Source organism: Chlorocebus sabaeus, chromosome 12, assembly GCF_047675955.1.
Source record: "Chlorocebus sabaeus isolate Y175 chromosome 12, mChlSab1.0.hap1, whole genome shotgun sequence".
In the NCBI taxonomy this organism is placed as follows: Eukaryota; Metazoa; Chordata; class Mammalia; order Primates; family Cercopithecidae; genus Chlorocebus; species Chlorocebus sabaeus.
In genome coordinates, this window is record NC_132915.1 from 31,670,665 (window position 1) to 31,693,582 (window position 22,918).

Here is a 22,918-nt window from a genome sequence, read left to right on the forward strand (position 1 = left end):
AATGTTCAATCTTACTAGTTATTAAAATGCAAAATAAAACAATGGAACTCCATTTGTTTTTGTTCATCAAAGTGTCAAAGGCATTTTTTAATGAATGTGGGTGCAGATTGGTACTGTGAAATTACTGTTAGTGATAATGCATTCTATTATTAAAACTTTCCTAAAGGACAGTATGACTGATTATACTAATAAGCTCAAAAACCTTAATTATCCTGTCTTTTAACACAGTAATTTCACTTACAGGAATCTACCATTTTCAAAAAATGTATATAAAATTTAGGTACCTGGGTGTTTACAAACGCATTGATTAATGACAAAAAACAATTACAGACAACATGAATGTCCAATAATAGGAAACTAGTTGACTAAATTGCAAAAATTTCAATGTGATTAACTATCATCTAGCTAATAAAAATGATGTTGTTTGAAACATGTTCACAAAAGATTGTTCAAAGCCCTTATAAAATGTAATCAATAATCAATACAATCAATTATCCCTCTGCTCAGAAAAAAATTGATTTTTATATTTCAACATATTAAGAATGGTAATTTTGCTTCCTCATAATTTCTAAATTTCTAAATATTTATTTCATAATAAAAAAAATCACAGCTTCTTTGAAAAACAATGATCTCCACAAGTGCTAGATGAGTCTATGGCAACCAGTGAGAAAAACTGGGGTTTTTCTTATCAACCAGTTTCATTCGGAATCTAAGGTTTAATGTGGCTGCCAAACAACCGAGATGCTTGAGGATTCTCTGGCAGAAGTAGGGAATCAACAGCTAGCTGATAAGTAACAAGCCCATTTTCTTCTTTCATGTTTGGTGAAAGCTTGGAACATTGTGCTCAGTTAGATGAGGGGCACCTAATGGACATGATTCCTGGGAAATTCCAGGGAGTTCTGTGATTAACCGCTAAGTTGATGAGTAGATTTAATCCACTGAAAAGAAGGGTTAAGGGGAATATAAAAAATTTCTTCAAATTTGCAAATGACCGTCAAGAGAAAGAGGTATTAGACTTATTCTTAGCGGTTCTAAAAATAGAACAAGAACCAACGTACAGAAATTGCCCAGATAGCATCTAGGGACAAGACAAACTGCTCCAACAATAAGACTCACTCCACAAAGGCAGACAAGGTGAAGCACAACAGAGGTCTTCCAGCAGGGGCTTCTAATGACTCATTAGGACTGTTGCAATATAAATTCCAGCCTTGGTAAGAGATTGTAGTAGACACGTGGTCTCTAAGACCTGGCAACTCAAAGTGCAGTCCATGACTGGTAGCACTGACATCACCTGAGAACTTGATAGAAATTCAGATTGTTGCCCCCATCCCTACATTTAATTCATCAGAATCTACATTTCTAAAGAACATGACTTATATGCACATTAAAGAGTGAAAAGCAGATGTGGAAGAGGTCTTCTAACTGTACCCTCTCCATCCACTTGGGTTCTTGGGTTCTCCTGTTGCTACCCCTCTTTCACCTAATCTTACATGACCTACCAAATCCTCACTGAATACATATTCATTAAAGGCAGAAGACTTGTGGGTGGTTTAGAATAGAATAATGAGCTTCCAAACTAATATAATCTGATGAATGACTACATTGCTTATTAGTGAGAATTTGGGAGCAGAGGGATTCCACTGAAATCCATTGACAGGTAAATGGATGTGAATGCAGCCATATATAGTCTCCTTGGGCCCAATGATTCAGACCACGTGAAGGGCTCTCACCTTCCTATGATCCTCATTCATCATTCTTATTCATCTCCTGGCAGCAATTGTAGGCTGCCCAGCCACTCTTTAGGGTTATCTACAGAGGATAAATGACATTTTGCTTGCCAACCAGCATCAGTCCTATACTCTAAGAAAGTCTATCGTCGTGGACGTAAATCTCCAACTTTTGGCAGCTGATAGTCCAAAACGTCAAAGAAATAAATAGTGGAAAAATAACCAGACCTCATGTATAAGTCAAGGACCAGAGCATTTAATGGCAGCTGGATGTTAAAGAATTGCAAGACCAAGCTTCACTTCTCTTGCAGCTTCATCTTCTGCCAGTCCCTAACTCATAATGCTTTATGAAGAACCAAATGCTCCCAGTGCCTAGAAATACCATGCCTTATGCCTTTCCTGTTACCTTCATCTGGAGGGCCCTTTAGACCTGGTTTTGCCTGGACAACTTTTGCTTATCCTTTAACACTCAACACAGGCTTCACCTGCTCCCCTGGGCAGAAGGACAGGCTGCATGACCTGCTGCTCCTCTGAGTTCCCCCGTACCCTGTTTTAACCTCCATTGTGTCACATGAGACCAGTTCTGTTCAATAGAAATAGAACAGGAGCCACTGGGCACAGTAATTCCAGCACTTTGGGAGGCCGAGGTGGGCAGATCATTTGAGGTCAGGAGTTTGAGACCAGCCTGAACAACATGGTGAAACCCCATCTCTACCAAAAATACAAAAAAAAAAAAATATGCAGGCATGGTGATGTGTGCCTGTAGTCCAAGCTACTCGGGACGCTCAGGTAGGAGAATCACTTGAACCTGGGAGGCAGAGGTTGCAGTGAGCCAAGATTGCGCCATAGCACTCTAGCCTGAGTGACAGAGTGAAACTCTGTCTCAAAATAAAAAAGGAAGGATATATAATAGGAGCCACATAAATGTTTTTAAAAGTCAAAAGAAACAGGTGCAATTAATTTTAACTGTATACTTTAACTCGGTATCTATCTGATCTAATTATTTTGACAGGTAATCAACACCATGTTAAAACGATTAATTAGATATTTTACAGTATTTTATCATAATAACTTGTTAAAATCCAATGTGTGTTTTACGCAAAGAGCACATCTCTATTCAGACTAATCACATTCTCAGTGCTCAGTAGCCACATACGGCTGCTGGTGACTATGTTGGACACTACAGCCTAATACTGAAATAATCAATTTCTGGGTTTGCCTTCCCTTCTAGAAAGTATGCTGCTTAAGGGCTAGTCAATGTTATATGTGTGATATCATCAGTGTATCTTCAGTGCCTTATATATATGGAGCGCTCATGAAATACTTGCTGAACTGAACTGACCTGAAGGTACTTTGAGAGAAAGTAGAATTTTAGCAGCTGCTCAAATGAAGAGCAGCTTATGCATACTTACAATAATTATGATGACAGAAATGACAGATAATATTTTTCTTGAATGATGTTCTATGCTTTTTAAATATATTATCTCATTTAGCCCTCACAATGACTCTATATACCATATGCCATTATTATATCCATTTTATGAAAGACGAAACATTCCCCAAATTATACAGCTACTAAGTGGAAGAGCCAGAACTTATCAAAATAGAGAAAAGCAAAGTAAATAAGATCAATTATGCGTACACTCACCCACCACAATAAACAGAAAGTTGAAAATAAGCTATCTCCACATAAATTAAAAGCCCTCTCCAATATGGAAGACTTCTCTTAAATTTCATTCACCAACTCCTGCAGTATCTTTTCCAGAGCTTGATGATCTGCTGAGTTTTCCCTTATGCAGGACCTGCTTCTTTACAGATTTCTGAGCCAGACATTTCTGGCTTGATATTTAATATCTTTCATACTCTCCTTCTATATTCGCATTCTGCCTGTCTGGTCAAGACGGTAGAGCTTTTTACAAACCACTCCAGTGACTAAAGTCACCTTTCTCAGGTCCCTGTCTTCTCCCAAAATAGTGAGAAACAGCAGTGCATAAACTGCTTTCCTCTTCCTGCTGCCTGAAGGACCCCACAACCTCCCTCACATGGCCTGTGGGGGAGGTGAGCAATAATTGTTGACATGTGCTTTTGTTTAAGAGAACTGGGCTGAACTGTGCCTAAGAAAAATGATGCAGATCTTAATTTTTTTTTTTTTTTTTTTTTTTTGGTGTACAAAAATCCCATTATCTCTAAACCACAGGAACCAGAGTCACATCTGGCAAGGGAAATAAAGCTGGAGATGTAAGGAAAGAACAGATTAGGAGAAGCCTTGAAAACAGGCAGCTGAGTTTAGATTTGATGTGGTGGGAAATAAAGATCCCTTAAGGGTTTCTGAGCTTGGGAGGGATGTGATGAAAACAGTGATTAAAGAAGATGAAATACAAGCAGGACAAATTGAAGGGAGGGACTAGAGTCTAAGAGGAAGCAGTGATCTAGGCTCAGGGGAGGTGGAGAAGGCAAGGGTATTTATTAGAAAAGAGGTCCACGATCCTATACAAATTAATTAACATATGCCTACTCCTAATTCACTTTACTACCAAGTTACTACCCCATCTTTTGGTGGGGTTTTTAAAAAAATGCTTTTCCTATATTGGGAAGGCAAAAATAAACCCAGGAGGAAGCAAATATTTTCATTAAAATGATAATAAAATGTCATCCCTATGAATATAAAGGTTTAACCGTGTACCCTGCTGAGCAAATGAGCTTTATTGCAAGCATGTGGAACAGTGTGCTGGGCTGAAATGGATTTCAGAAAAATTTACTTTAGAGCCTTATTCACAGAATTAAACAAACACAATGAAAACAAAGTAGTTTTTTAAAGCAGCCTCCTGCAGATGAAGGCCATATGACAGAACAGAAATGGCTGCCCTCAAAGGGGCAACTCCAGCCTGAGGGTGCACCTAACTCCTTGCCTTCGAGGATGCCAAAAGCATCCCATCTAACCCAGGTTCTATGTCGCAGAAAGAGCACGTCGACACTCAGATAAACAAACACCGTTTGCCTAGCCGCTACTCACGAAACTTTATACCATAAGCCACCAAACTCTTTAATTCTGGCTGCAATTTTAAATGGTCTAGAGACTTAAAAATTACTTCCATTTGTTTAGATCTGGAAAGAACTTTGGAGGACATCTAAACCAATCATTTAATAATATTTTTAAGCTACACAACCCTTTTGCCAATTCAATCTAATGGAAATAGAATGGATCAATATTAAAGTGGAGCTCCTTGGGTAGGGACTGTGGTAAAAGACCCAGAACTCCATCTACTCATTCTCTCTCATTTCCTGTGTCCACCTCTACACCGCAACTTACCCACACTGGGGCAGATCCCCAGAACTCTCCCCAGGGCTGCAGAGAAAGGAGCCTGCAAAATACGGAAGGGTCTACTACCTTTTGTGTGTGTGGCTTCTTGTGACAGATAAAAAATTGAAACCCAGAAAGCTTAACACAGGACTTCCATTTCCAGCAAACTAAATAACCTGGAAAGCCTCCTTCTAGAAATACATGGAATGCTAGCTAAATACAAATATCCATTTAAATGCATAAAATGAACTCAGGTAGACAAACTTATGAGTTTGAAAATGGGCACAACCTATGACCCAGCAGGTCCATGTCTATGTATGTATCCCAGAACTGTTTTTCAACTTGTCAGTGGAGATGTATCACTGGGTCATAAAACACTTTCCTAAATTACAGTGGTGTATGAAATAGTACAGGTTAAGCTGAATTAGAGGTTAAGTGTGGTGGCTCACACCTATAATCCCAGCATTTTGGAAGGCTGAGGGGTGTGGATTGCTTGAGCCCAGGAGTTTGAGACCAGCATGGACAATGTGGTGAAACCCCATAAGTTTCAAAAAAAAAAATTAGCTGTGCGTGGTGGCACACACTGGTAGTCCCAGCTACGCAGGAGGCTGTGGTGGGAGGATCACTTGAACCTTGGAGATTGAGGCTTCAGTGAGCCGTGATTGCGCCACTGCATACCAGCCTGGGTGACAGAGCAAGACACTGTCTCAAAAATAAATAAATAAATAGGCCAGGAGCTGTGGCTCACGCCTGTAATCCCAACACTTTGGGAAGCCAAAGTTGGCGGATCACTTATGGTCACGAGTTCAAGACCAGCCTGGCCAACATGGTGAAACCCTGTCTCTACAAAAAATACAAAAATTAGCCAGGCATGGTGGCATGTGCCTGTAATCCCAGCTACTCAGGAGGCTGAGGTAGGAGAATTAATTGAACCTGAGAGGCAGAGGTTGCAGTGAGCTGAGATCGCGCCACTGCATTCTAGCCTGGGTGACAAAGCAAGACTCTGTCTCAAAATAAAATAAAATAAAATAAAATAAAATAAATAGACAGAATTAGACTTAAGTAGAAAATAAAGATAAATATTATTCTGAGAAACTTTTGTTCCATATATGCATACATATGCATACATGTAGAACATGTATGTGCTGGGTTTCCATGTAACTGCGTGGACAAAACATTTTGAAAAATGCTATTGTAGAGAAGTTTTTGTATGTTAGGACAAGGAAATGTACAAGAACACTCACTGAAGCATTGTTTATAACTGTGTAAAATTAAAAGCAATCTAAGTGTTCATCAACAGAAGAACAGACAAACATAGTGGTCTGTTCATGAAACAAAGCAGTTCAAATGAATGAACTAGAGCTAAATTGTTGAAATCTTATGCTAAATTAGATAGCAAACAAATGGTAGAATATGTATGGTGTGCTTCCATTTATTTAAAAATGTAAAACATGCAAAATGACAGTACTTATTGTGGAAAGATGCATGTGCATGCAGAAAAGGTGTGAAAGCACATACATGCAAGACAGTGTTTATCTCCGGATGGAAGAAAGGGAAATGGGATTAAGAAGTCTGCAAAGAACTTCAACTATGTCTGAAGCAAACCCATCAAAATGTTGGGATTGCCTCAGACTGGGTGGTGGGACACAGAGTTTTGTTATTTCATTCTATTTTTCTGTTGATTAACTTCCTATGTCACCTGTGTCCATGAACTATGTGAGTTCATTTTATGCATCTGCACATTTAATGATTTTTAAAATCACTCACCTGAGGCCAAAAAGCTGATTGGCAGAGTATTCTGGACTAAACCGAGGGCAGGATCCTAAGTGATTCTCAGTCTAGTCTTCCTTCCACATGGCTGCCAGTTCATGATCTGTTTGCAAATGAAAGGATTTGCATCATTTGGCCCTAATCTTGGTAATTTATTTTTACCTGAGAGATGATGCTCCCCACAGTCCACCAAGGCCACATCTGCTCTGGCAAGAAAGTGCATAAAGCACATTTGCTTTGTGAAGGCTGAGCTGTTACTTCACAGTTTGTCACTTGGCTCTGTTTCCCAACTTCAGTTGTGCATTGCAACAAAATGCTAAGCCACTGAAAGGTCAGTAGAGAGATGATCTAAACATGCAAAAAATATCAGCAGAGACAGGGAGAAACACAAAAGGGAGGGAAGGGAGGAAAAAACAGCTTTGAATGGGAAAAGAGACAAACATAAAAAGCAATCAAATTAAAATCAGGATACTACTGAGAAACCACAAAATAAGTATCAGGTATATTTTAGATGATGGGAGTAACTTGAAAGAGTAGCATTTTTATAGCCTTTGATCACAGATACACAAACTAACAGAAGGAAGTTCGTTAATGTTTGTTTTAGTCTATTGGAAGACAAAAACAACAAGACAAACGATACCTTGGCAACAACTGGGGAATCATAACAGAGAGATTTATGGTGCTTTGGAAAAGTTCAGGGCAATGGTTTTTATTATTGGCTCCTTTACACTCTTCAAGTTATATAAAAGGCTCTTACTTCCGTTTCTTCTTTTGGACTAAATAAATACATAATCATAACTTCCAGGTCAGCTTTAGCTTTTCATGTGGGTGAGTTAAAGCCTTTTGCTTTGCTGAGGGGTGTGGGGGCAGAGGGGTGATACTGGCAGAAAATGAAGATAACCCTTGTCATATAAGGTCCAGAGCAATCATTACCCCGAGTTAAGTAAACTGGGCCAGGTGCAGTGGCTCACACCTGTAATCGCAGAACCCTGGGAGGTCGAGTCAGGCGGATCATCTGAAGTCGGGAATTTGAGACCAGCCTGACCAACATGGAGAAACCCTGTCTCTACTAAAAAAATACAAAATTAGCCAGGTATGGTGATGCATACCTGTAATCCCAGCTACTTGGGAGGCTGAGGCAGGAGAATTGCTTGAACCTGGGAGGCAGAGGTAGCCGTGAGCCAAAATTGTGCCACTGCACTCCAGCCTGGGCAAAAAGAGGGAAACTGTCTCCAAAAAAAAAAAAAAAAAAAGTAAACTATATGTGATTCTGTCTTTTGGATACCTATCACCCTGGCATGCCTACCGACTCCATGAACTATGAACATATTCCTTTTGTACTCGTGAAAACTCAGCTCTGTGACAAAATTCTTTTGGTTGTCTCAAGAGCAAATGCAGCAGCAACTAATATTTATTGAGTACTTTACTCTCCTAAGGTTTTTTTTTTTTTTTTTTTTTTTTTTTTTTACCTCATTTAGTTTTTAACCTTCTCAGGAAGGTACTATAACTAGCCCCCTTTTTATAGATGGAAAAACTGAGATATAGGAAATTTACACAAGATCACTCAGGTCATCTAAAACGACAGAACCAGGAATTGGAGTAGCCAGCAGATTCTAACAGCTTGAGCTTTTCAGTACCACACTATACTGGGAGGTGGTATTTAAGATAAGGAGAGGCAGCTGCTGAGATGACAGCACCAAATTATGTTAGCAGCCATGAGGCCCCACTCCAGCTACAGTGGTTCTAAGCGGGAAGTATTTACATGCCAATGAAGGTGAGTCACTAAAAATCAGAATCCTTTCTTTAGAATTTCTAGCAACCCACAATATCTGCTTCCAGAATAGGGTAGAGACTTTTCAGAGCTCCTATATATCTTGCCCTACCCAAGTTATGGCTAATTTCTGTTATACCATCAATCCCCAGAGAATCAAAGTGGAGATGGACTTGGAAATGATATTGAATAAAAGGCAAAAGATTGAAGTCTGAGTTCAGGAATGGACTTAGCCCTTCTAGGCCTTGTTTTCCTTGTGTGTAAAATGAAAAAAATAATGCCCACTACATAGGATGGTGAGAATCAAACCAGACAGAGGCATGGAGAACTTTGATGGCACATATTTTTGACATGCAAGGATTTTTTTTTTCTTTGTCCTATCAGTCAAAGGGCACATTACAACCAAATTCTATAAACACCTATGACAAGGCCATGTGAATCCCAAAGAGCCTTCCTTTGTAGTATTATTATTAGTCTTGGTCAGGTCATGTTCCTTTTTTTTTTTTTTCTTTTTTCCATCTGTAAGAGGAGGGATATTAATCACCAAGTTTGCCTCCAATTTTGGTATTTTGTGGTTTTGTGTTCCAGGTGTAAGAAAACCAAACCCAGGGTTTCTAAATGGCAGGTTGGGCACTTCTAGGCATCCTTACTCTTCTAAGGTGAACAGTCACATTCCTCACATCCCATCACTCACACAGGAAATCTAACATCTATTATAATTATAGTGGTTCCAATGGCCGGCAAGTTCAAGTGTTAGAGAAAAAGATAACTGGATTGTCTACCAGAGATAGGTGGATATCCCGTTTCACAGGCAACCTGTTAGAAGTGGGGTGATAGCATTCTTACACTTTTGTTCCGGGTAGAGCCAGACACACGAGGAATGCAGGACAATGTGACCTTTGAGGGAGCTTCTAGCCTTGTGATCTCATGTGACTGCTTCACTGATAAGTATCACTTGAAGCTGATGTCAAGTATGACCAGCCCAGGGCTCTCACAGGTTTCCTGCCTCTCTGCAGGGTCTCTACACAGGGGACTCTCAAGCGCTAGACAATGTTAACTGGAGCGTGGTCCTGTAGCAGCTGTGTGCTAGCTGAATGCTCTCCCATTCCCTCCAGAGCAGGGCTGACCCCATTCCAAGGGAAGCTAGTCCCCTGGGGAGCATAGGAGCTGTGGCTGGGAATGATGGATCCATTCTCAAAGGGAAAGAACATGAGGGGATCAGTCAGTCTGGTCAGAGTCCACTGCATAGACCACCCCCAGTGGTCTCACCCCCTGGGCTCTGCCAGCCTCAAGCAGGTGATGGGACAGTTCACCTATGCAACATGAAACCTGGTTAGCAGCCTCGAGATTCATCATGATGCCAGTGGGCTGAGCTGCTGGCACATTACCATGAGATGAGCATGGGTAGCCTCCCCAGGCCCCATGCAGTGGGAACCCACTATCAGTTCATTCTGGGTCTCCAGCAGGCCATGCTCATTTCTGCCTTGGCTGTTCCCTCCTGAAATGCTTGGTCCTCAGCCTTGCACAGCTGGCTCCCTTCTGTAACTCAAGTTTCATTTCAAATATCACTTTCTTAGGCCTTCCATGGACACAGCCTCCCCAACCCTCTATCACACACCCTGTTTTGTATTTCTTATAGACCTTTTCAATTTCTGAAGTGATCCCATTCATTTTTCATGTTTATTTTCTATTTTCTCTTTTAGAATGTGAGCTCAGTTAGAACCAAGACCCTCTCTGTCTTCACCAATCAATGCTCAGCACCTAGAAAAATGTCAAGCAGATAATGCAGAATCAATGAATATCAGTAGAATTAGTTAATTCTATCTAGGACAGGTGTGCAGTGGCATGAACAGCATTTCTCTCTATGCTCTAAAGCAGTGGTGAGATTTCAAGACTCCAGGGTGGCTTTGGCAGATCTTTTGAATATATAACCATTGTAGGTGCCATCCCCTCTTCTTCTATATAATTCTCTCACTTAGGAATGTTTTTGGTTGCAGGCAAAGGCAACAATAACAACAACCTATTAAAGTACACTGTGATATCAACAAATAGGTTTTCATTTTTCTCAAATAAGAACAAATCAGGAGGGATGCTGTCCAGAGTCAGTGCGGCAGTTCAACCATACAGGGACCTTGGCTCTTTCTCCTTTGTGTCTTCTATTCTTAGCACACGCCTTTCCTCTCATACTTGTCACATCGTGGTTACAAGATGGCTGCTGAATCACCAGGCATCATGCCTGCATTCCAGAGAAGGAGAAAAGCAAAAGGAGTCAGAGCCATGCCTGGGAAATCTGTTGTTCCTTTTTATAAGAAAGACAAAATCTTTCCCAGAATCATATCCAACTAACTTCTATTTATATCTTCTACATTAGAATTGGGTCACAATGCCACTCTCATCCAATTACTGACAAAGAGAAATGGGATTACTATGACTGGTTTAGACTATCACAATTCATCCTCGGAGACTGGGGTAGGAATGTATCTTCCCTGAGATCAAGCTATTGTCATACTGTCCTGAACAAATTGGGATTCTAATAGGAAAAATGAGAGAGACATGGCTGTTAGCTATACTATAGCTAAATGAACTAGAGGGGGATTTGACCGATAATTAGGCCTATACACTTCTCTTTGCCAAGAATTACAGCTGAGACACAGACACAGAGAAAAAGGGAGATCCCCTGCACCATTGTGTTTCTGAACTTTCTTGAGATGTGGTTGTTTAAATTCTTTAAATTTTATCAGATGCTTAAGTATTTTACTACCCTAAAAGTGTCTTCTTTTCCTGAAGCAAGTTCAAGGTGATTTCTGTCGTTTAAAACCAAAGTGTCTTTGTTACAGGAGTGTCTAACTACAAACATTCTGCGTGGCCCAATCAGGCTGTGCTGCATGGTTTAATATAGGGTGTCAGACAGTCATTCACACCTCCCTCAGGAACAGCAGGGCCCTTTGCACCAAACCCTCTGCTCCTCCTGAGGTGACCGGAACATTGTAGACATTACGTCATCAGCCCGACAACATCCTCCTTTTCTCTTTCACGTTCAGACAGCATTTGCTGAGGTCCCAAGTGAACAGAGAGGCCTTTGGACACTAAAGGCCTGTGTTGTACAGAGGGATGGAGGTTGTACAACATCATCCACACTAACTAGTGGAGCACTGGGACTGCTGAGATATCACATCACAAATCCATGACAAAGGCAAAAAACACACTGTACCTTCTGATCATTAGCCCAGTGCTCTTTTTCTTTTCTAAACCACCTGATTATCTAGGTCAAACACAAATACATTCACACAGTCATCCACACCCCCTCACACAGTCACCCCCCACAATGAGGAAAGACTATAATGTGTAAAGCCTGCCCAGTCCAGCTTAGGATTCCCTTCCTGCTAATAGCCACAAGGAATATTTTGGGGCAGATTACAAGGATTATCACTCACCTGTTCTACAAGGATATCTCCACAGATTTCTTGCTCTGTCATCTCTAAACCTGATCTAAATTCTTTGTTAATGTGTATCTTTCCCCAACTTATGCAAATTTTAGACAGGGTTTCTCAAAATGTGTTGCTTGTAACTTACAGGTTTTACATGAACAAATGGTTCTGTCAGATAACTTTTGGGAACACCTGGTTAAAGAAAGTTAAATGGCTTTTTCATTGCCAGACACTGCAAAGCTGTCAATATTCTAACATGCATGACGAATATCTAAGAAAGGGATGCAGCATGTGGCATTTTCCAAATTTATTTAACCACTTAATGAAAGTTTTTTTCTTGACATATATGAAAGACTGATAATCTAAGAGATGAGCTTTGGGAGACACTGCTGGTGGGAAGGAGTGCAGGGGTACATCCTAAAACCTCCTACCCGTAAGTACCAAGAGACATATTCTGTGACTGGGTTTAGTAGGTAAGGCCTGAACTTAGGTGTTCCCTAGTAAATATTGCTAGATAGTTAGAACTGCCACTTAGCACACAGCACCCGAGTCCTGCGTTACAGCTGCTATGCTGGGCAGAAGCACCTTGCTGTATGGGGGGAGTATACTGTGTTCTTGGACTAATCACGTTATTTCTCTCAGCATTAGGTTCCCCTCCCTGAAAATAAGCATTTTAGGCCATGTGAGAATGGGAAGAATGAAGTCATTACTGGAGAGTTGAATACACTATTAGTTTTCTTCTGTTCCAACCTTTAATCCAAGCAATTTTGGTTGATGTGAGGGTAATAAGCCACACTGACTTCAGTGACCTGACATGAATTAAACAGTTATTTGTCTTGTCTAGATCCACTTTCCCAAAAAGACCACTTGGCACAACATAAAAATATCCTGCCTACCTATATGCAAACATATCCCTAAATATCTGGCACTGATTCCGTTGCCACCTAAACTTTATATGCTTCAAGCATCCCTGAACTGACAACATGATTTCAGGAGAATTAAATGCCTGGATTGACAATGGTTCTACCAAAGCTTCATCTGTAGGCCATCCAGAAAGAAAAGCTCCTTTTCCTGGCAGGCTATTTTTCAGGGGTAGAGAAAGTCAAGTCAAAGAAGAGAATAACTGAGCAAACTCATTTATCATCACAATTTAATAATATAAACTGCAATTCATAAAATAAGTCTGAGAGAATTTTGTGTCTAACTCTAAAGGTTCAACATTAATAGCCATGTGATAATACAAAAAAATCATTGTTTATCTTTATCCCCAAGAGGAGTATGTTCAGGTTATATTAATAAGGATCATAACTTCTCTGAATTTACTTTGGCCTTATACTCCTCTAAATGGAATCATTTGAAGTGTCTGAGAAAAGTTCAGGTTTTAACCACATCCCTGTCTCTTAGTTCTATGAAAGAAGGAATGGTCTCTGTAGCAACGGGAACAATAATATTAAAAGGCATAGTAGTGTAATCGGAAAAAAATGAACAAGAGCATCAGAGGACCAAGATTCTAGTCAGTTTTCAGATAGTTGATGTGCTTAGGGGTTGGAGCGTGTCCACCAAAAAATTCATATGTTGAAGTCCTAACCCTCAGTACCTCAGAATGTGATCTTCTTTGGAAGAGAGGTCTTTACAGGGGCAATCAAGTTCAAATAAGGTCATTAGAGTAAGCCCTAATCCAGTATGACTGGTGTCCTTATAAGAAGAGGAAATTTGAATACAAACATGCAAAGAGGGAAGATAATGTGAAGAGACACAGGGAGAAGATGGCCATGTACAAGCCAAAGAGAGAGCCCTGGAACATATCCTTTCCTTACAGCCTCAGAAGGAGCCAATCCTGCCAACCCTTTGACTTGTGGATGCTCCATCTCCAGAACTGTGTGAGACAGTAAAGTCCTGTTGTTTAAGTCACCCAGTTTGTGATACTTTGTTATGGCAATCCTGACAAATTAATGCAGCTGTTTTCCTGGGTAAGTCTTTTAATATCTCAGGGTCTCAGTCTCCTCGTCTATAGCATTAGGGGGTAGATGGCCTTTGGAATTGCTTTTATCTATAAAGGTTAGTAATCAATGATACAGGTAGCCTCTCTCCAACTCTCTTGAGATATACACAAGTACCATCTTCTGAGAAAAGCTTTCCGTCTTATCTACAGATCAATGGATTATAGATGGGTTGAAACCAGCTTTGATTATCCCATCTGGCCACCCTAATTTATAATTCAGTAATGACTTTAGTAAGCAAAATAAGGAGGAAAGGAGGCTCATAGTCTCCTGTGAAAGGCTACAAACTCAGTTCATCTCTTTTTACAAGGAATTCATCATCTGGAAAAACTGACTTCTAACAGATTCTAATGGAGGTGCTAGGGTGGGGCTCAGGCAAAAAGATCAATAACAAATGTAAATTTTATGATGTGGTTCTCCATGGCGGAACCTCTGTCAAACAAATAACAAAAGCACACATTTTGTGCTCTCTTCACAACCCATTTCTGGACTCTCTGTCACTCAAATGTTTATCCTGAAAGAAAACGTTTCAGGCACAACTATTAAACTTCTGAATGTTACTATCCTGTTCCTTCTCACCAATAAAACAGTTAATGACAAGGACTTTTTGCAACATTTATCAACCTCTCATCAGCAAGTATTATCTTGGTAAAATCCCAAACTATTAATGCTTCTTCAAAGCCTGGAATATAGTATTAATGTCAGAATCATAATGGGTAAGAGGAACATTTTGGCAACAGAAATTGTAATTCTAAATGCTATAAAACAGAACTAATGTTCTAGCTCCCCTTCTGTGTACCTCATTGAATATATACTTTCCTGCCAAAAGAAATAGGAAGATAAGCATCCTACTCTATAATACAATTTTATCATTGCAAACCAGGGTCACCTTCTTAAGTAGCTGAACAGCTGGCTTAGCATCAAGTATACTAAAATAAAACTCAACATACTTTGCAAACATATATCCACCATTTAAATGGACAGTGCTTGCATCAGTCAGGATCCCAGTGAGAAAAAAACACTCATATTAGGATAATTCAAAGAAGGTTTATTTAATAAGGAACTTTTTACAAGGGTGTATACAAGATGTAATAGAACCACAAGGGTTTGCAGGTAAAAACCAAAGATTAGAAGCTGAAGTGCTTACACCACCCTTATGCACAAGGAGATAAGGAGGAGTTGCCAGAATCAGGAAGAAGAAAGTCATGTTGAGAGGAGAGCCCGATACCCTGATTTTACTTACCTCCCTCACTTCAGTTTCCTCCCAGGACACCCCATTGTTCAAACCCAATTACAGACAGAAAAAAAGAGTGCCCATTAATGTGTTCCATGAGGGTCAGCCTCTAAAGACCAGGGTGAATAGATTTGGAGGGGGTGATTGGACAATATGTAGCATAGTGCTAAATAACCCCAACAAACTCATTGGGATACTATTTGTAAATTTTGAGAGTAGAAAGATGTCTACTCCTGTTCACCACTTTATTCCCAGCTATATCATTCCAATACCAGTGAATTCTCTGCTTCTCTTGTTACCAGTAGAGGCTGTCTAGGTTCTGGGCATCTTGAACAAAGAATTGGACAAAACACACAAAACAAGGAAGGAATGAAGGGATTTACTGAAAATGAAAGTACATTCCATAGTGCGGGAGTGGGCCTGAGCATAGGGGCTCAAAGGCCCTGTTACAGAATTTTTAGGAGCTTAAATACCCTCTAGACAATTCCATTGGTTACTTGGTGTATGCCCTACGTAAATGGAGAGGAGCAAGTAAAATTACAAAGTCATTTACTCAGTGTACACCCTATGGAGAGGATATTTCCTGTCATAGCTGAAGTGTGAATGGGTCTTATGTCCCCTGCCTCCAGACCCTATTTTCCTGCCTCATTCTGAAGCCAACTGGGTGGCAACAATTCAACTTGATTCAGACACTAGCTACCCAGAGTTAGCCTAGACCCTACACAGTAAGGCTTCGGTTCTATAAGAAGCCCTCAATTTAGATGCTAGCTGTACATGATGTCTCCAGGCTACCTGCACTTCTGCCCAGTCTACCACAAATTTGGGGGTTTCCACAACAACTCCCCAGGTTCAATAGTTTGCTAGAACAACTGGCAGACTCAGAAAAGCTATCTACTTTCAATTATACTTTTATTATAAAGGATACAATTCAGGAACATCCAAATGGAAGTGATGCACAGGACAAGGTATGGGGCAGGGAGGGGACACAGCTCTTCCATGCTGTCTCTGAGTAATACACCCTCCCAATATGTCAATGTAGTCACCAACCAGGAGGCTCCCTTAGCCTTATTGATTCAGAGTTTTTATGAAAGCATCGTTACCACATAGACAGGATTTACTAAAGCATTTCCTACTGCTGATTAAACTCAGTCTCCAGCCCCTCTCCCCTCTCTGGAGGTGGGGAGGAAGGCAGGGCAGAGCTGACAATTCTAACCCTATAATCAGGTGGTTGGCTCCTCTGGTGACCAACCCTTATCCTAAAGCTATCTAAGCACTGCCCTCTTTAGTCACCTCATTAGCATGCAAAAGACACTCTATCACTCAGGAATTTCCAAAGGTTTTAGGAGCTCTGTACCAGAAACTGGGACAAAGACCAGATATATATTTTTTCTCATGTTACACCAACACATTGTACCACACAGGACCTGGCCCATAACAGACACTCAATATTTACTCATGGATGATGCAGTCTTCAGCAGGCCACTCTAGGGTTCTTTCTTAATTCTTTCCTGCCTTGTTTTCAAGGTATTAGTGCATCTGTTAGGCCTAAATTCTACATGGCTTTAAGATCCACATCCCCCTCTAGCTGGATACCTTGAGAAGACAAACCTTAATGGCCCCCTGAACCTTAGAGAAATTCATACCTCTTGACATCCCAGGCATAGGTAGACTCAAAGAAGAAATATTCACTAAGATCTTTTAGAAATGGATTCTTAACTATTGATGAACTAGCTTCTTCAGTCTCTTCACAGTTTCATCTCTTCCATCATCAACCACCAGGCTCTTAGGTCCTTAAAAAGAGAAGGAAGCTAAGGTTGGACATTTTCTGGGGGTGGTGGGATATTTTGTTCTAATGTCATATGCTGTACATCATGCTACCAAAAAGAATGTACATTCTGGATGGTTACGCAATGATGTGAGTTCCACCTTATTCTTTAAAAACTCCAAGTGATCAACATTTTACATATTACGGGGGGAAAAGATTTCTACCAGGAGAAAATATGAAACCAGGAATGAGGAAAACAAAAGGATGGAGCAAGGCTATTCCAAATCAACTTGAGAAAATGAAAGTGAAAAACATAAACCCATTCAGGGCTAGCGTATCTTGAAAACATGATGTGAAAGTTTGAGACTTAAATATGGGTAAGGCGGAAGAGTGTTGAAGTTTTGTACCTATGAGCAGAGCAAGGTGTCATTCTGATGGCCTGATAGGTTTCCCTATGGCTAGTAATGGCTTTCTAACATTAACAAAAATGGACAAAGCTCTATTACCAAACTCTAGGTTCTCTACATGAAGAGTTATCCAATGGCTTGAATAGGTCCTTTAGGGGAACATTTTTAGCCCTGCTCACACAGTCATAGCGAACCTTTCTGTGGAAGTGGGGTGCCTTTCAGCCTGAGCAAAAGTAGTAAATGGATTCCTGAATTTCTTCAGTTGAGTGTCCTCTCTGGGTAATGCATCCTCTGTGCATGAGACACTTGTTTTGATTAGTAAGCACACATATCATCACTTCAGGCACTGATCAAAAAAATGCAGCCAAGAACAGATTGTGATATGCAGTTTGCAAAAGTTTGCTAGAGACTCTTGATACTAGGAACAATTGCCTAAGGTCATTGTTCTAAAGCCAGTTGATCATCCTAAATAACCAGGTGGGGAGGGATAGACAGGTAGGTCATTGAAAGGAAAGACAGCAACAGAGAATGGAGTGAATATCTAAGCCCCACTCAAAGTTGTACTTAATCAAAATTTCTAAAGGGAGGGACTTTTAAAAGTCACAGCCTTGCCTCCTCCCCACAATCATACAGTAGTGAAAGGTAAATCAATTATCCTTTCCATATCTCTACACTATACTTACCTGGATTGGGTGCATTAAAATAACATGGAGAATCTTTTCCAAATATTCTGAACCTCCTCTCTTCCCTTCATCCCAGCTCTTCTTCAGTTGAGATGCACTGAGCACTACTTCTCTATTACACTCAGCTACTAAATAGAAATATATTTGGGTCACATATCTTAACTCCCTGCTGACATACTTTAATGGAATTAATATTTAACAATACACACTTGACTTAGATCAGAAATGCCTTACAGGAGTTACCTATTTGAATTTCATGTTGTTACATCTTCTGGAAAATCATAGTTTCAATCATCTGATACATTGTCCCATGTCTATTACATAAACCCTTCACAAAAATTTCATGTCAGAAGAGAGGTGGTCCCCCCAGCAGAACATGTCTGTGTCTTTCTAACAGACCATGATAATGAGATAATGCAAAGCATAGCCCCAGTGTCTCAGTTGCTAGGAAACAAGCCTTTTTTAAAGAAATAACTGTGCATATTGATAAGAATCCTTTGAAGTGGAGCCTTATAAGACAATGCTGTCCAATAGAACTTCCTGTGATGACAGAAATGTCCTATACCCATACTGTCCAATTCAGTAGCCAGTAGTCACATGGCTAGTGAACACTTAAAATGTGACTAGTGCAACTGACGAATAAATTTGACATTTTATTTAATGTCAACTAATTTAAACAGCAGCATGTGGCTAGTAGCTACATTGAACAGCATGACTGTAAGGTTACTTTTTCTTTCAGACTTTGTAGTTAGTACTTACACAGAAGTAAAACAATAGAATTTTTTATGGTAGTTTCAATTTAGGTGCAAATACTATGCTTAAATTATGAGTGTCATTGTCTTTTAGTAATATTGTTTGAAAGGATTTGTGCTTAACCGGCCTTGACTATAGAAGTTTGGCTGCTTCTAATAGAGAGGAAGAGTCTCACGTCCTCTCTCTCGGGCAGACTTATTTAACAGGACATGTCTCTGGTCTGGGCTGACGACAGAATCGCTGACCTTCTGCTGAACAGTGCCACCCCACCTAAGTGATGGTGAGGAGTGGGGATAACATGTATTCTCCCCTCAGCTAGGGAGGGACCCTTCAATATTCCAAACCCACCTAATAGAGGGAGGGCAGGAGGTGGCTTTAAAGCTGGCTTTGTTTAATTCACACATGGAGAAAGTGCTCTCTGTGTAAGGAATAGCCCAGTGGGTTTGCCAGATTTCTCAACCTCGACACTACCGACATTTGAGTCTGATAATTTCTTTGTTGTTGGGGGCTGAATTGTATTTTATTAGAAGTTGAGCAGCATTGCTGGCTTCTGCCCATTAGATTCCATAGCATCCCCCATTCCTCCTAGCAGTGGTAACTGAATATTTCCCCAGACGCTGTCAAATGTCCTCTGGGGGGCAAAATCAGAAGGGATTGAGAACTGTTGACTTAGACAGTAAGGTTTTAGACTGGAGACAACTTAAGAAAGGAGACCCAATCTAGCTTAGTTTTTTTTTTTTTTTTTTTTGCTGTTATTTTGTTTTATTATTTTTTAAAAATATCCAGTCCCTAGCAGATGCCTGGTACATGATATGCATTCAAGTAAATATTGCTTGGATGAATGAATAAAAAGCCACTATTATATATTTTTAACCTTTAAATTATCTGCTTCAGTGCCTAACATAGTGTAAGAGCCAATGAACACATGTTTTCTGGTCTGTTAATATTCTTACAGGTGTAAACGAAAAGCAAGAATTCCTACCAATGACTACTTGAGGAAGAAAAATCATAGGAAAAATAAATCTTTTGCACGTCTTAACGTGCATGAAGCCATCTTCCTGGCCTTAAATTCCTAGGAATTTAAGCTAGAAATGTAAGTCTAAAAATATAGACTTACCATGTCCACAGGAAGTGCCATAATTGCAAGAGAAAAAGCAAGGCTCCCTTTCTTCGTTGGGCCGGTTACCGACCCGGCCCAGTCCGCAGGCACGGGAAAGTTGAACTAATAAAGTTTGTACGAGTGGAGGCGGCGGCAGGTTGAGTGGAGGAGGCGGCGGTGAGACCCCGGACCAGGCTTTGAAGACCTGGGGCTCCTGGGCTCCGGGAAGACACGCTGAGGGTCCTAGCTGCCTTCCTTAGGCGTGGTGAGGCTGCCGGGTCTCCTGTTCCAAGTCCACTCAGCCCTGCCCAAGAAGAGCCAACAGACTTCCTGAGCCGTCTTCGAAGATGTCTTCCCTGCTCCCTGGGGCGAGGAGCAGCACCCCCTGAGTCCCCTCGGCCTTGCTCTCTGCCCATCCGCCCCTGCTATGGTTCAGAGCCTGGCCCAGCTAGTCCAGACTTCTACGCCTTGGTGGCTCAGCGGCTGGAACAGCTGGTCCAAGAGCAACTGAAATCTCCGCCTAGTCCAGAATTACAGGGTCCCCCACCCACAGAGAAGGAAGCCATACCGCGGAGGCCGGTGGCCCTGCTGGAGGAGGAGGCAGAAGTTATTAACCAGAAGCTGGCCTCGGACCCCGCCCTGCGCGGCAAGCTGGTCCGCCTGTCCTCCGGCTCTTTCGCCCGCCTGGTGGAGCTGTTCTGTAGCCGAGAGGACAACTCTCGCCCAAGCCGAGCATGCCCCGGGCCCCCGCCTCCTTCCCCGGAACCCCTGGCCCTCCTGGCCCTGGCCATGGAGCTAAGCCGGCGCATGGCCGGGCTGGGGGGCACCCTGGCTGGACTCAGCGTGGAGCACGTGCACAGCTTCACGCCCTGGATCCAGGCCCAAGGGGGTTGGGTGAGCCATTGAAGCCTCTCTCTCCGGGCCTCACTTTACCCAACTGTCATGTGATAGAGGTTTTTGGGTTCCTCTCAGACCTCAGGTATTCTCCCAGCTCCACTGCGTTCGTTCTGTGTTGAGCCCTTGCTGTATGCCAGGACTGCAGTGATGAGTGCGGACGCTATACCTGGCGTCAACGACTGGGTACACTAATACTGTGAGCGTGAAACCAGTGACTGCGGTTACTCAGAGAGAGGCCGGGCGAGGTGGCTCATGCCTGTAATCCCAGAATTTTTGGAGGCCGAGGCAGGAGAATCATTTGAGGCCAGGAGTTCAAGACCAGCCTGGACAACATAGTAAGATCCCCATCTCTACAAAAATTGAAAGTAATTAGCCAGGGTCAGGTGTGGTGGCTCACGCCTGTAATCCCAGCACTTTGGGAGCCTGAAGCAGGTGGATCACCTGAGGTCAGGAGTTTGAGACCAGCCTGGCCAGCATGATGAAACCCCGTCTCTACTAAAAAAAATACATAAATTAGCCGGGCTTTGTGACAGGTGCCTGTAATCCCAGCTACTCGGGAGACTGAGGCATGAGAATTGCTTGAACCTGGGAGGCAGAGATTGCAGTGAGCTGAGATCGCGCCATTGCACTCCAGCCTGGGTGACAGAGTAAGGCTGTGTCTCAACAAAATAATATAATAATAAAAACCGGGTGCAGTGGAAAAAAAAATTAAAAAATTTAAAAAAAAAAAAGAAAGAAAGAAAAAGCAAGGCTCCTTGACCTCCTCACCTCCTCTCCTCACCAAAGTTCATCTGGGTGCTGGGTCAGTAAAATTCCTTCCTCACTGACTGTGGGAGCGGGTCCTCTTCAGTACCAGACACAATCTCCAAGAGCCCAGGCTGCCAGCTTCCCTGCAGGAGAAAAATAGACAGCTCGGTTCAGTTTGTGGTTCCTGAACCTTTAAGCTTCATTTGCCAGCAGGTAATGCTTTTATCTCATTTGTCATAATCAAACCCTGAAGAATAAATCTACTACCTAATTAAAGCTAAACCCTCTGCACCTAAAATTTAGGAGACATCTCATCTCCAAGTACATATGGAATAGCATGGCAGGGAGAAAATAAAGGCATTCCCACCACGTACAGATTTAAACCGACAATACATTTAGCATAATCTGCCCTTCACCGTCTCTTTACCTAAACTCTTCATGGCATTTTAAGCTTCCTGGACAAGATTTTCTATTTAATGGGAAATATCGCTAAGTTCCATATCACTGACTGTACATTTAAAGAACTGCTGCATTCAAACAACCAAAATCATTAAGGGACACTGCTATTTTTATCAGGGATAAGGTCAGAGCATTTATTATAATTAAACAAAAGAGCAGAAGGAAGGAATAGTGGTTTGCCGGAGACAAATTAGAAACACCTGGGAGGTGTTTAAAAGTCCCAAGGGTCAGGCCACACCTCAGATCAACTAAATCAGTATCTCAGGGGTGATACCTAGGCATTGTAATTTTTTAAAAAATAAATGCTTTATTTTAGAACAGTTTTAAGTTTACAGAAAAATTGAAAAGGTAATAAGGAAGTTTCCATATATGCCACATCCAATTTCCCCTACTAATAACACCTTACATGAGCATGGTACATTTCCTGCAATTAATGAGCCAATACTGATACATTATCATTAACTAAAGTCTGTAATTTATTCATGTGTCCTTGGATTTTCCCTAATATCCTTTTTCCTTTTCCAAGATTTCATTTGGAAAACCCCAGTACATTTGGTTATCATGATGTTTTAGGTTCTTCTTAACTGTAACAGTTCTCAGATTTTCCTTGTGTCTGATGACCTTGACTTTTTTTGAGGAATACTGGTCAGATATTTTATTGAATATCCCTCAGTTGGGGTTTGGCTGATGTTTTTCTCATTATTAGACTGTGATTATGTGCTTTTGGGAAGAATACCATAGAAGTAAAGTGTCATTCTCATCACATCTGATCAAGGGCACATACTGTCAACATGACATTGATGTTAACCTTGATCACCTGGCTAAAGTAATGTATGTCAGGTTTCTTTAGTATAAAGTTCCTCTTTTTCCACCTTTC

General features: G+C 41.2%; 1 long non-coding RNA gene and 1 pseudogene across 3 annotated transcripts in view; one reads left to right on the forward strand and one right to left on the reverse strand.

The window, feature by feature from the left end:
- LOC103219523 (uncharacterized) overlaps window positions 1-19,581 on the reverse strand; it is an 83,068-nt gene extending 63,487 nt beyond the window's left edge. For 2 of the 3 annotated variants that reach the window (XR_012094766.1, XR_012094765.1), the window contains exons 1-2: window positions 16,875-19,581; window positions 6,796-10,805 (exon numbers count right to left, since the gene is read on the reverse strand). This is a non-coding gene — a long non-coding RNA (uncharacterized lncRNA). The remainder of the gene's footprint in view (window positions 1-6,795; window positions 10,806-16,874) is intronic. The other variant, XR_012094767.1, reaches the window with a different exon arrangement.
- A 65-nt stretch (window positions 19,582-19,646) lies between these two features.
- LOC103219891 (bcl-2-like protein 12) lies at window positions 19,647-20,859 on the forward strand (annotated as a pseudogene).
- The last annotated feature ends 2,059 nt before the right edge of the window (window positions 20,860-22,918 follow it).